Source organism: Pleurodeles waltl, chromosome 1_1 (assembly GCF_031143425.1).
Source record: "Pleurodeles waltl isolate 20211129_DDA chromosome 1_1, aPleWal1.hap1.20221129, whole genome shotgun sequence".
In the NCBI taxonomy this organism is placed as follows: domain Eukaryota; kingdom Metazoa; phylum Chordata; class Amphibia; order Caudata; family Salamandridae; genus Pleurodeles; species Pleurodeles waltl.
The window spans coordinates 453,413,620-453,426,754 of record NC_090436.1 but is presented as its reverse complement, the minus strand read 5'-3'; the positions used below and the strand labels follow the sequence as shown (position 1 = coordinate 453,426,754).

Below are 13,135 nucleotides of genomic sequence, written 5' to 3'. Positions count from 1 at the left end.
AGAATGATGGAATATGTTTGCAAACTACTTCTGTAATCAAGGTTGTTTAATACTAGGTCTGCAAGTGTCAGTGGAAGGTGAGTGGTGCATCTGCCTGCAAGCTGCCTCCATATACTTTAATTCAATATTAACAAATATTGGAATGAAATAATAAGACCTGTCATCAGGAGAACACATGGGGGGGGGGGAGCTATACCATGCCTGTTTCTCTGCCATAGCATATTTCATCCATTTCAAACCAAACAAAGGTACAGATTATATTGTACTAAGGAATTGATTTAGAATTTGCCAGACACTTCTTCATACAAGAGACGGCTATCCTACGCTCCTTATTAAGACATAATATCCACCTTATTTGCAAATGCATTAGGACATAATATAATAAAGTAGACAGGATTCCCATTACGTTTGATGGAGTAGTCATCTGTCCATCACTAAATCAAAGGTCAGCAAAGTCTTCCTGAAAAAGTAAATGCTGTTAGGTGCTCTTCTCATTCTGCTAAATGGTGTTGAAATTGCATGTTACTGCACTACATTTCCAAGGTGTGAATTCAAAAGGAAAGCTGTATGTATTCAAGCTTTTGGGCTCTTCACGACCATGAACGGGTACTTTTCAATAGACCTTGCCACTCCCACCATGATTCAATGGGTAGCTCAGTCAGCCCAGCTACAACATCAATGACTCCCAGCAATTGCCAATGCCAAGGTCCGGGAATGCCATCAGCAATGCCTGGCCTGCTCTACGCTGACAGCCTCCAGCGATGCCCTCCTTGAGGCCCCTTCCACCCTAAACTGGACTCTTGGGATGGATTTCAGAAGGTAAAACTTCAGCCGGCCTAGCCTGTCAAGTGTAGCTGACCTGCACTTCATTGCGGTTGGCCTGAACTTTTGATTTTGATCCGGTCCAGGGTGACCAGATTTCCATAGTTGGCTCTTTGTTCTTTTTGGCGCTATAAAAATCCATAACTCTGGTTCTAGTGAGTGGATGTTTGATTTACAGTCAAATTATTTAATAACATGTACTCTTTCCAAAACGCTTTGGGATTTTTCTTGTCATTTTCAATTTAGTACTGTGCTGCATAAAAACTTACATTGCATCCAAGTTAAGCTTGACTGCTTTTTGTGGCAAGATTCCCAGGGTTAAGCACAAGTTAACTTCGTAACTTTTTGTGGTTCATCCTGCAAGGGACTGTGGATGTTGCTTGACCAGGGCTCACACCCCAGTCAACCAGCAACTCAATTTTTACCATTGGTGTTTAGTGGTGTGATTCAGGACTTAGGTTTGTACAGTACCATACACTGATTTGTTTGACACAGAATTCCCAGGTAGATAATTTCACACAACAACCTTTTTTATTAAATTGCCCTTGACTGGCCATATTTTTTCTTTTATCCAAATTTCATTCCTGCCTCACTTTTTGTTCCTGTGACTCTTGCCTGCCAAGAAGGAGTTGGCTATCAATGCCATTGAGAGCTACAGCATGGCTGGGCTGAGGAGGTTGTGCAGGGAGAGGGGACTGGAACTCCCTAAGGGTTATCCAAAGTTTGAACGTCAGATAGCCCTTAGAGCACAGAAGGAGGTCAGCAAATTGGAAGCTGCAGCATGGGAGAATAAGGATGCCCTGGATGAGGAGGAGGAGTAAATAGAGGCTGAGGAGGACTACTTTGCAGCAGCTTCAGGGCTGAAGAGAGGTGCTACTTTTTTCTTTGGCTCCAGAACCTGAGGAGAGTGGGACAGCCACAGGAGTGAGGTCTCCTACAGTGTTTCCCAGCTCTGCCCCCATATGTCCACGGTGCCTGGAGAGCTGAAGTGGAGTGCCAGTTGCAACTGTCCCAGCTGAATTTGGCTGTACGAGCAGCGAGTGTTGAGGCGGAGAGCCCTTCTCCTGAAGGAGAAAGAACTGGCCCTGGGAGAAAATTAAAGAATGTGGCATCATGAAGTGAGTCTCAAGGAGCTGCCCCTGAAACTTGCCTCAGAATCCAGCAGAAATGGTTGCATCATTATCTAGTGTCCACTGGAGAGGTGAGGACCCACATACCATCAGACCAGGTGCCTTATTATGTTGTGGAAGGTGACATAAGTAGATGGCTTATTGCTCATGAGGTAGCCCTGGGGATAAAGAATGTTCCAGAGGAGGACTGGGTGGTTATGGAAACACATGCCCACAGTGGGGAAGGACACCCTTCTCACACTGGAGGTGGGTGGCCATGAAAGCATCCTTGTTGTCAAATTTGGGCTGACCCCGAAGGTACCATCAGAGGTTCAGGGACAACCACAAACTCCCAAGTCAGTCCTAGGTGAATTTCCCACATTATGCCAGCAAGACAATGATTGACTGGGCAAGGGGCAGCAATGTAAATGCTTTTATTGGGTTGTACAACTTGATTCTGAGGGAGCACATGCTCAATACTTGTTTTTCAGTGCTATGCCAACACCTGGTTGACTGCAAGCTCGCTGACCCCAGGGAGCTTACAAAAGAGGTGCAGATCTTTGGGTGAGTACAAGGGTAGCTGAAAATATATCTGGGAGTGATCCTAGGAAGGATGGTTTAGGATATGCTCAACAGAGTGAGGTGGTGCTCAGTAACCCAGTCAGGTCCCACTATAGTGAAGGGGAAAGGGTTCCGATACCTCTCCGAAGAATGAAGGAGGTTCTGGTGCGTGGAGGACCAGAGAGCCCCATTCCCAACCCAGGTGCTTTGATTGCTCCCAGTTGGAGCACGGGCAGGGGAACCTGATCTGTACAAAGAACCCACCCACTGGCAGATGCTCCATTGGAGAGGCCCATGTGGCCTCGGGGTAGGATGTTCCAAGGGACTGATAGTAGAATATGGCCTAGTCTCACTTATTTGGAAGATAGACTCAGAGTAGGCTGTGATCGCTCACGGTAGGGGTCCTCATCTCCATCAGGTAAAGTGAATGAAGTCTCTGTCACTGCTCTGAGAGACACCGGGGTCAGCTGGACCATGGTAGTGGAAAGGCTGTTTCCCCCAGGGCAGTATGCAGGTTGTGTGCAGGATAACCCATACTGAGGGGCAGGTTTTTCTCCATCTCATGGTCCTGGTATTTCTTGAGTGGGGTGGGAAGGTGACCAAGAGAGGGGGCATAGTTCGTCCCCGAAAGCCCATAGACTGCCTTCCGGGAAAGGAGTTGCCACTAGTGTCAGGAGAGCTGATAAGGGCAGCCACACAGGGTGCCTGAAAGCTCAGACATTTGGGTATACCACTCCCAAATGAAGGGTACAGTATCCCATATAGAGGTTCAGTGTAGGGTGCTGGCTCTTTACACAGTCGACCAAAAAGAGTGTGTACAGAGGCACAAATCACACCAAAAATGCTCTTTTGTTGTAGTGTGGTGAGCAGTTGGGCATATCAAAGGAAAGTGCTTAGTATCAAGATCATCAGAATTGGCTGAGTACTTTTCGAGTACTGAAATTCAACAGTTGTCAAAAGTTGACAGTGCAATTCTTGGAGTGGCAATGTTATCCTATGGAGTAACCCATATACTGCATATGGGTAATTAGCAGTGACTTTTGAGACGTATCTTCTGTAGTTAAGGTAAGTATGTGGCAAGGAACAAAGTAGCATCAACAAGTCACTTCAGGAGGCACTGAGGTGTACGTGTGCAGAGGTGCTTTTCAGCCTCCGGTGCCCTAATGTTATCCTATGGGAAAGGAACAGACCCTGCTTATAGGGACTTAGGGGGTGGGGGTGGCTTGGATGTTGCAGGGGTGTTATGGCACTGGGTGTTCCATTCCAATCAATGGAGATCGGTCTGGTCAGAAAGAGGCTGCAAGCAGGGACTGGACAGCTGAGATACAAATGGTACATGCAGTGTTTTAGGGGACATGGCACACAGGCTGTGTGCCATGTTGTGTTTTTACTTTTTGTGAGCACCTTGTCATGCAGCCTGCAATGGCAGTCTTCATGAGGATGGTGCTGGGCCCCTTGTAAAGGTGAAAGTTACAACTCTTAGGGGCCTTTTTTAGTACCTTGGCACCAGAGGTATCATTTACTAGGGACTTACAGAGGTGCTAAAGAGCCTAGCCACTTGGGGATCAAGTGACTGTCCTTTTTTTGGGGAAGCAACACTGGGACTGGGTGACCTGGTTAGCAGGAACCCAGTAAATCTCAGTCAAAGTTGTATCAAAAGCAAGGCAAGAAGGGGGTTATTGAAACAAGAACCCAGAATCCTGCTGTCAGGGGAGAAAGTACTCGCCCCTGACTCCCTCCTTCCCAGTTCAACCACAGGGTACAGATCCTGAACTGAGTGACTGGTCACAGGCTACCACTCCTGGACTGGTCAGAAGGAGCTTGGAATAGGTACGTAAGACCTGTGGGCGTTCCACTCTCCCCCCCCACCCCCCAAGAAACCTCAGAGGTAAGAGACCCTAGGTGACAGGGTTGGAGTCTTTACCTTGACAGCTGTCAGTGGCCTCTGTTGGTTGCTGTCCTTATGGCCAGAGTGTTCCTTGGGCTGGGGACAGAAGTACGATCCAAGGGGTGGAATTGACCACGTCACTTTGTTGACCAAGGTGGTACTGTCTGCCAACTGGGATGCATTTGTGAGCAAGTTAAGGTTAGGTGCTGCACGGATTGGGTAAACAAGTGAGGCGAAGGGTTTACCATGGGTGTAGGAAAGTGCCCCTTTTTGTATGGTCACCCCCTACTTTTTGTCCCACACTAGTGATTAGAGCCATCAGAGCAGTAGCTTCACAGGCTTCACCAAACCTGATAGCAATCAGCGCTGTCCTTCAGTGAGGAAGCAGCCCTCCCACTGCCCCAGGCACGTTTGCTCATGGACAGGCAGGAAATTAGGTATGTAGGACTGTGTACATCACCAGCAGGGTGAGCACCCTGGTCTGTGCATTCAATTTTTATTTCTGCCATCTTGAGCATGGCAGAATAGAGGGTTCTGGGTAGCTAAAGGTAACCTGTGCCACTGGATGTGGTCACCTCAGGGCTGGATTTGCTGTGGGAGCTAGCTGCTTATTGGCTACTAGTTTCCAGACTCCTAAATCCCCTAACTACAGGATTTAAGGGACACCCCTGACACCAGAACCTCCGATCTGATCGACCAACTTCACAGAATGACCAAGAGAAGCTTTGCATCATCGACGACTGGACTCTGCGATCTGCTCCAAATCAAGAGGGGAAACTCTGTCCATGAAGCAGCAGACTGGGAACAGCGTGAAGGCCTGAAACCCCTCACTCCCAACCAGAGGGACATCTGTGGAAGCCAGAAGCACCTTTAGTCTCCCTTGGACTAGTGGCACTAATCCCCTGCAAACTGCAAGTAAAAGCAACAACAGATTCTGTGTTTTCACTGGCCATTGGGCCTGTCATGGGATCATCAGACCAGGTGGTCTAGTGTCTTCTGGGAGTCCTAGTCCAGCCTGCCTCCAAGTTTCAGGCTGTTATACTGCTCCCTTCGACCCTGGTAAGTTCTCAAAGGAATCCTGCACCTTCACTGCTGCCAAGGCTTGTTGGTTGCTAGTCTGGTAACTAATCCCCACAGATGTTGCAGAGCACAGCATGCAGCCAGCATCTGCATCCCAGTCCTAACAGAGATTTTTCATCTTTGTCAATGATGATGTGTAAGCAGTAAAGTCAGCACCAGCAAGAGTCCTGTGCACCACTATGAATATCCTGGACAACTCTGCACCTGGACCCCACAAGCCAGGGCAAAGTATACTGACTGGTCTCGCTTAGTGCCAAGAGCTGCACAACCTTATCCCTGCAAGGATTTCCTCCCCCCTCCCCTCCCTCTTCAAGTGATTGAATTTCACCACTGGCTCACTGCAATTGACATCTTAGTTTTCTGTTTATGGTGCTGGGCCTGTGTGGTTTTTTCCCCTTCTCTCCCTTCCCCCCCCCTATTTCTTACCAATCCTCCACCCTCCTAATCTCCTCTCATTTTAATTTATTTTATTAGTGCCTTTTTGTGTTTCTGTATTTTTACGTATTTATTATTATTATTTTTTTTGTTGACTTTGTATTTTTGTATATTTTTCCCATTTCTTCCTTATCCCCATAAAATCCTTTCTTCTTTGCTGGCACCACCTTGCTCTGCCATGGTGCGGGGTGATCAGGGGAGTGGCAGTGCCAGCCACCCTCCCCTCGATAGCCTGCAGCCACCTAGCTTGTGGGTGGTAGCGCTGCCAAGGGGTGCACTCCCTGACAATCTTTTTTACGGAGGAGGTGGCAGCTGGTCTTTTATGTGCAGCATACCCTCCCCTCTATGCTGGCAGCAGATGACAGGTGTGGCAGTGGTTACCGTTGCAGGAGCATCGTCTGCATTCGGCTTAGGTGTACCAGTGTGCAGCCACCACCCAGGTTCAGCGCACCATCCAGCAGCCGACACACTGCTGGGTGGATATAATTGACTCTGAGCAGAACCTGCTCAACCTGCTAGGCGTCAAGATTCTGGGGCTTGGTAAGTATTATATTGTTTCTACAATGCTAACTTTTTTTTTTCAAATAGCATGTGGTTTGCGCTCAGAGGTACGTTACGTTAAGAATATTATTTATGTGATCTGGTTAGAGCTATGCTGTTGCTCGATACTACATCATCTTACTTGTAGGCATTTGCTTTGGCTGATTATTTAAGAAGCCATTGTAATGCAGACTCCTGTCCTGCGTCCATAGTAAATTAATGATATCGGTGAGTTAGCATTCTCTGTGACTTTATGGCACTCGTACAGTCCCATGAAATTTAGTGATGTGAGCATGCGCCTATGCATTGCAAAAAAGGGAGACTGAGTTGGTCCATAAAGAGGCTTTAGAAATGAGAAAAGAATGAAAGATCACTCATTGCAATGTATTGGTTACAAATGTGTTTTTTGTTAAGGAAATTTGGAAAAGGGATTCTATTCATCGATAGTTGATCATACTAGTACCATAGGTGATCTGATTTAAGTACAATGTTATTGCATTTTTCTGTTATATAATAATTTTGTGGACTTTAATAGTACCACTAATGTATTTTTACATTATGTAATCTGTATGTATACTTTCGGTATTTCTTACATCAGCAACCAAGGGCAAAAAGAGGGGCACTACACAGGTGGGTCCAGCAGGAGCTTGGGAGACTAGGACTATAAGCACCAATGCTGATGGCTCTGCTCATCCCAGTAAGTCCTATTATTTATTATTTCCCTAACTTTTGCCTCTACTTCTATACTACTTTTAATTTTGCCTTGTGTGTGTTTTTTTTTTTTTTTTTGTTTTGTTTTTTTGTTTTCTTTTAATACTGTCTCCCTTTTTTTCCAACTCCCCTAACCAAGTTGTTTAATTCCTTCTCTCCCTGCATTCTTTTTTTTATGTCCTTCATTGACCATTTTGTATTCCACCCTTTCATTGCCCTTCAATATTTCAGTCATCATCACCCCCAGGCTATAGCTCAGCCCCTCCATTATGCAAAGCTTTTGGTTAGCTTGATTAAATGGCTTTTCTAACATTCCAACAAAATGCCCAGAGTGATATTTTTGATAGATGTTGCAGTGCTAACCAAACTGTAATGATATATTGTGGTTGCATCTATTTGATTTCAAAACAAATTACGAAGGGGAGGTGCACCTTGCATCTGAAAAGGTATACTTTTTTTTTTTTTTTCTAGCTCCACCGACCAGTGGAGCTGGCTCAAAAACCACAGCTGCAGGAGCAAATAGAGCAGGGGGAGACGCAGCAGCAGGGATGGGTGAGGGTAAGTCACATTGCTTGCTCTTTGACAATTACTATTACTCACTAGCTACAAGGGCATTGTGACTGGATTTGTGAACCCACCGCATTACAGCTACAGCAGTGGTTTGGGTTACTTATGGCCTCTTCGATCTGCAACTCAGCAAAAGCACATGTAATGTACACTAAAAATGATGGTGTGATGAAAGGATGGGTGACCTGAGTGAAAGGATGCCTGGGTGAGTATTGGGTGAATGAATGGGTAAAAGGATGATTTGAAAGACAGGTTGGATAGTGGGTGCTGAATGGATGAAGAAAGGATTGTGAATTTGAGTGAAATTCTGGATGGGATAAAGTAAAGCTTACATTATGGTGGCTGTGGGTGAATATGGTAAAAAGAATGAAATGATGATTTCTTAGATGTATAAAGAAGGGAGTCTTTCTGTAGAGGGGCATGCTTCTCACCTACTTTCTTTACTTTTTGTGTATTATCATTTATGGTTATCAAAGCTATGTTTAAAAGTGTGGGGTATTTATATTTTTGTTGTAGTCCCTTTAATCACTGTATTTGTTAAAGGAGACAGGTATGTATCCCATTATCATTCATCAAACCCCCCACCCCGCCCATGGCACTTTGCTACCCGCGACCAAATTACTGTGTTCCCATAACAGATTTATTTTATGCCTGTTCAGATTTTTCCCTTTGGACTTTCGCTATACAGTGGCTGAATAAGCCAAAGCTTAGGCACATGAGTGGACTATCAGTAGTGCCCCTCTATTCCTTTATAGCAAAAGCTCTACCTATGTGATCCCTTTTCCTTACTCTGCAGTAGAGTAAGTCATGTTTCTTTTCCTTACTGCCCAGCAAATGAATTTGTGTTGGAAGGTGAGGCCAGTGAGTAAAGTGGGACTAGTAAGTAGCCAATTTGATTTCAAGTTTGGCATAGGGCGATACTCTGTGACGAATATGCCAAATACAAACTAAAAAAGCCCATTCCTTTCCAGGTAGTGCAGTGCATCATTTTCCCCCCACTGTCTACTTGCGGCAGACAGGATAAATATATCCACATTTTCTACATGACACATGTGATGTATTTTAGTTTCTGCTCTGACTCCAAAGAGGCAGATGAATAAGTGAAAGACATTTGAGGAAGAGCAGGGTCATTGGAATAAAAGATAGATAATTGTCAGATATAGCTGCTCCAGGTGCAGACAGTCGCAAAGTACTCGAAGCACTGGCAAGCATGCCTCCAAATATTTGGCACAACTTGTGCTCCATAGTGCCTTACTCATCATAAATGAGAGTTAATTCATTTGTATTTTTCCACTCCATGCCTGTTAAGGTACTAGAAAAGCCTTGAACAGAAGAAAAAATGAAATTGCTATTTTTTTTCTTCCTAATCTGCCTTAATTCTTTGCTACCTGTTAGTCAGTGCTTTTTGATTGAGGCACTTATAGGTAAACAAATAAAATTGGACAGGTGAATCTCCTAATCATAATCGCCTCAAATCTGAATGTCCCTTTTGAAGAAGTGTTTGTTCAGAGCATTGTTTACAATTTCTTTTTTCAATTTATAGCTACTCCTGCTCGACGACCCCCACAATCAGTTAAGAGACAGTGGCTTTTCTGTGGAGGCAGAGTCTGGGGAACATCCAGGCTGAATACCTGCAACTGGTGATCCTGGAGGAGGAAGAAGTGGAAACAGCTGTTTTTAACCCAGCCCCCAGCAAAGCAGCACACCTGTTCCCAGCCAGCACATAGTTGGTGCCAACACCCCATTTTTACTATTTTTTGTGCTTTCAGCCTCCTTCCAGTTAGTGACAGAAATGGTTGTGAAACCAATGCTGGATCCCAGAAAGCTAAACATTTCTGAAAAGTAGACAAAATTCTGAATTCAGAAAGGGGTCATTTGTGTAGATCCTACAAGGGTTTCCTACAGAAAACAACAGCTGAAATAAAAAAATATTGAAATTGAGGTGATAAAAACAGCCATTTTTCTCCACGTTGTACTCTGTAACTTTTTCCTGCGATGTCAGATTTTTTAAAGCAATATACCGTTACGTCAGCTGGACTCTTCTGGTTGCGGGGCTATATAGGGCTTGTAGGTTAATCAAGAACCCTAGGTACCCAGAGCCAATAAATGAGCTGAACCTTGCAATGGGTTTTCATTCTATACCGGGTATACAGCAATTCATTTGCTGAAATATAAAAAGTGAAAAATAGGTATCAAGAAAACCTTTGTATTTCCAAAAAGGCCACAAGATAAGGTGTTGAGAAGCAGTGGTTATTTGCACATCTCTGAATTCTGGGGTCCCCATACCTAGCATGTGAATTACAGGGCATTTCTCAAATAGATGTCTTTTTTACACACTGTCTCACAATTGGAAGGAAAAAATGTAGAAAAAGACAAGGGACAATAACATTTGTTTTGCTATTCTGTGTTCCCCCAAGTCTCCCGATAAAAATGGTACCTCACTTGTGTGGGTAGGCCTAGCGCCTGCAACAGGATATGCCCCAAAACACGACGTGGACACATCACATTTTCAGAAAGAAAACAGAGCTGTTTTTTACAAAGTGCCTAGCTGTGGATTTTGGCCTCTAGCTCAGCCGGCACCTGGGGAAACCTAGCATACCTGCACATGTTTGAAAACTAGACACCTAGGGGAATCCAAGATGGGGTGACTTGTGGGGCTCTCACCAGGTTCTGTTACCCAGAATCCTTTGCAAACCTCAAAAGGTGGCTAAAAAAAACACTTTTTCCTCACATTTCGGTGACAGAAAGTTTTGGAATCTGAGAGGAGCCACAAATTTCCTTCCACCCAGCGTTCCCCCAAGTCTCCCGATAAAAATGATACCTCACTTGTGTGCAACAGAAAAAGGCCAAAAACTTGTAGAGATTGAGGGGATAGCACAGCGAGTTGATAAGCACATATTCTTCTTTTATACATCTTTAGGCTGACTCTGCTTTGGGGACCCACACAATTGAGGTGTCATTTTACTTGGGAGACTGAGGGGAACGCTCGGGAGTAGGAATTTTGTGCTGGAGCGGTGATCGTACAAAGAAAGGTCAGGAAAATATGCTTTTTCAAGCACATTTTGAGGTTTGCAGAGGAGTCTGGGTAAGAAATGTTGGGGGATCCAAACAAGCCACACCTCCCTGAACTCCTTGGGGTGTCTAGCTTTAAAAAATGTCTGGGTTTGGTAGGTTTCCCTAGATGAAGGCCGCACCCAGGACCAAAAACATAGGTGCCCGCTCCCCCCCCCCCCCCAAACACAGGTAGTTTTGTAATATATCATTTTGATGTGTTCACATAAGTCTGTGATGTGGCAAACACAAAAATTGTGAAAAGAAACGCACTTAGGTTATGTGAAAAAGACCCCTCACCCACCAATCAAGTTGGTGGCATGCTTCATCATCGGGGTCCCACCTGAGAAACCTAGCGTGTCACAAGTGTGCTGCGACGCCTGATTACAGCGGAGCAGGTTTTGTCATTTTTAACCACACATACTGGTTGGATTTGGCACGAGGGTGAGTGATGGTTCAGCAGATCAAATTTTATTAACAAGAGTGAAATGCACTGTTAATAACTTAAAGGCCAAAAAACTGAACCAATGACTCACAGCTCGTGAGCTGTAAAGCCACGGCAAGGCACCAACCGCTTTACAGTCCATTCACACACCTTTCATACATGACGTGCACAAGACCATTCACGCCGCCAGCCACGGGCCCAGCACATTACAACACTTGCATCGACAGACAGCGCCACTCAAGGGCCCATCATTTTTATACGCCCACATGCCTGATACAGCAATCACACCAACTGATGTGTATGGATTGGCGTTTGGCTGGCACCGCCAGCCAAGCTCCACCCCACGCACACCGCCAGCCAAGCGCCACCCCACGCACATCGCCAGCCTAGTGCCACCCCACACATACCATCCCTTTTTTTTTTTTTTTTTTTTTTTTTAAACAACAAAGAAACCACTAATCATAAATAAGTGCAAAACTACAAACACAAAAGCTCTAACTGAATACATGACTAATGCCAACCGTGAAACTGAACAGATAAAAATATAAAACAGCAGTTTACGCTCACGGAATTTCCCAATAATTCTTCTGTGTGTGGTAGCTCCTGAAACAGCCACCCACACACAGCCCAGGCTTTGAAGGACAATCAGGGCAGTACATCCCAGTCTCCTTCCTGATACCTCTTCAAGCACAGACTCTATATCTCTTAGCAGGAAAGTTTGTTTTTTTTGGCTGTGGGAGGAATGTGCTCAACAAAGTGACGATCTTTCAATCTAGCCACATCCTCCACCACTGCTTCTCTAGGAACTCTTGCCTGTTCCAGCACATACAGGCTAGCTATGATAGACTCCTGAAATTTCACAAATGTCATCCTTGACTCTGGAGAACTATCCTTGAACACAACAAAAGCATTAAAAGTTGCCAAGTGGAACAAGTGAACCGCTAATTTCTTATACCAAACATAAGACTTACGAGCAGCAGTGTAAGGTTCCAACCTCTGATCTACTCTATCAACACCACCCATGTGCTTATTATAGTCTACGATGCACACAGGTTTGCGCACTTCGCCAACCTGACCCCAAACAGCCACAGGTGAAGTACTCTCATCATGGATTGTACTTAGCATGTAGACATCCCTCTTGTCTACAAATTTCAGAGCTAGCAGCTCATCATTCCGCAAGGCACTGCACTGTCCCTTCGCAAGTTTTTTACAGACAAGCTCTCTTGGATGGCCTTTCAGATTAGAGCGGATTGTGCCACAAGCAACAGTGTCCACTCTGAACAACTCCTTGAACAACTGAACTCCAGTGTAGAAGTTATCTACATATAAATGGTGACCTTTGTTAAACAGTCGTCTACCAAGTTCCCACACAATTTTCTCACTAACTCCAAAAGTGGGTGGATAACCAGGGGGGTCAATATTGGAATCCCTACCAGTGTAGACCCGTAAATTATAAACATATCCTGTACTACTTTCAGACGGCATAAACAATTCAATTCCAACCGTGCCCTCTTGCTAGGAATGTACTGCCTAAAAACCAAACTACCCTTGAACAGGACCAAAGACTCATCTACAGATATTTCTTTTCCTGGAACATAGATCTCTGAAAACCGATCTACCAAATGATCAAGGACAGCTCTAATCTTAAAAAGACGGTCAGAATCAGGATGATCTCGTGGCAAGGCTAAAGCATCATCTACAAAATGCGACATCCGAAGAAGCAGCTCATATCGGTTACGACTCATGATGGCAGGAAATATAGCAGTTGCCATCAAGGGACTAGTAGACCAATATGAAGACAGCAATGGCTTCCTTATCAGCCCCATCAAAAAAGTTAAACCCAAGAACTTTTTCAACTCTTCCAGATTTGTGGGAATCCACCGGCTAGCTCTAGAGTGTGGCCTAAGTCTGGCAGCGTTGTCCCTC

At 44.9% G+C, this 13,135-nt stretch overlaps 1 long non-coding RNA gene across 1 annotated transcript; it reads left to right on the top strand.

The window, feature by feature from the left end:
• The first annotated feature begins 7,076 nt into the window (after positions 1 to 7,076).
• LOC138281545 (uncharacterized) lies at positions 7,077 to 9,294 on the top strand. Its single transcript, XR_011200908.1, has 3 exons — positions 7,077 to 7,132; positions 7,618 to 7,704; positions 9,257 to 9,294. It is a non-coding gene; the product is annotated as an uncharacterized lncRNA (long non-coding RNA).
• The last annotated feature ends 3,841 nt before the right edge of the window (positions 9,295 to 13,135 follow it).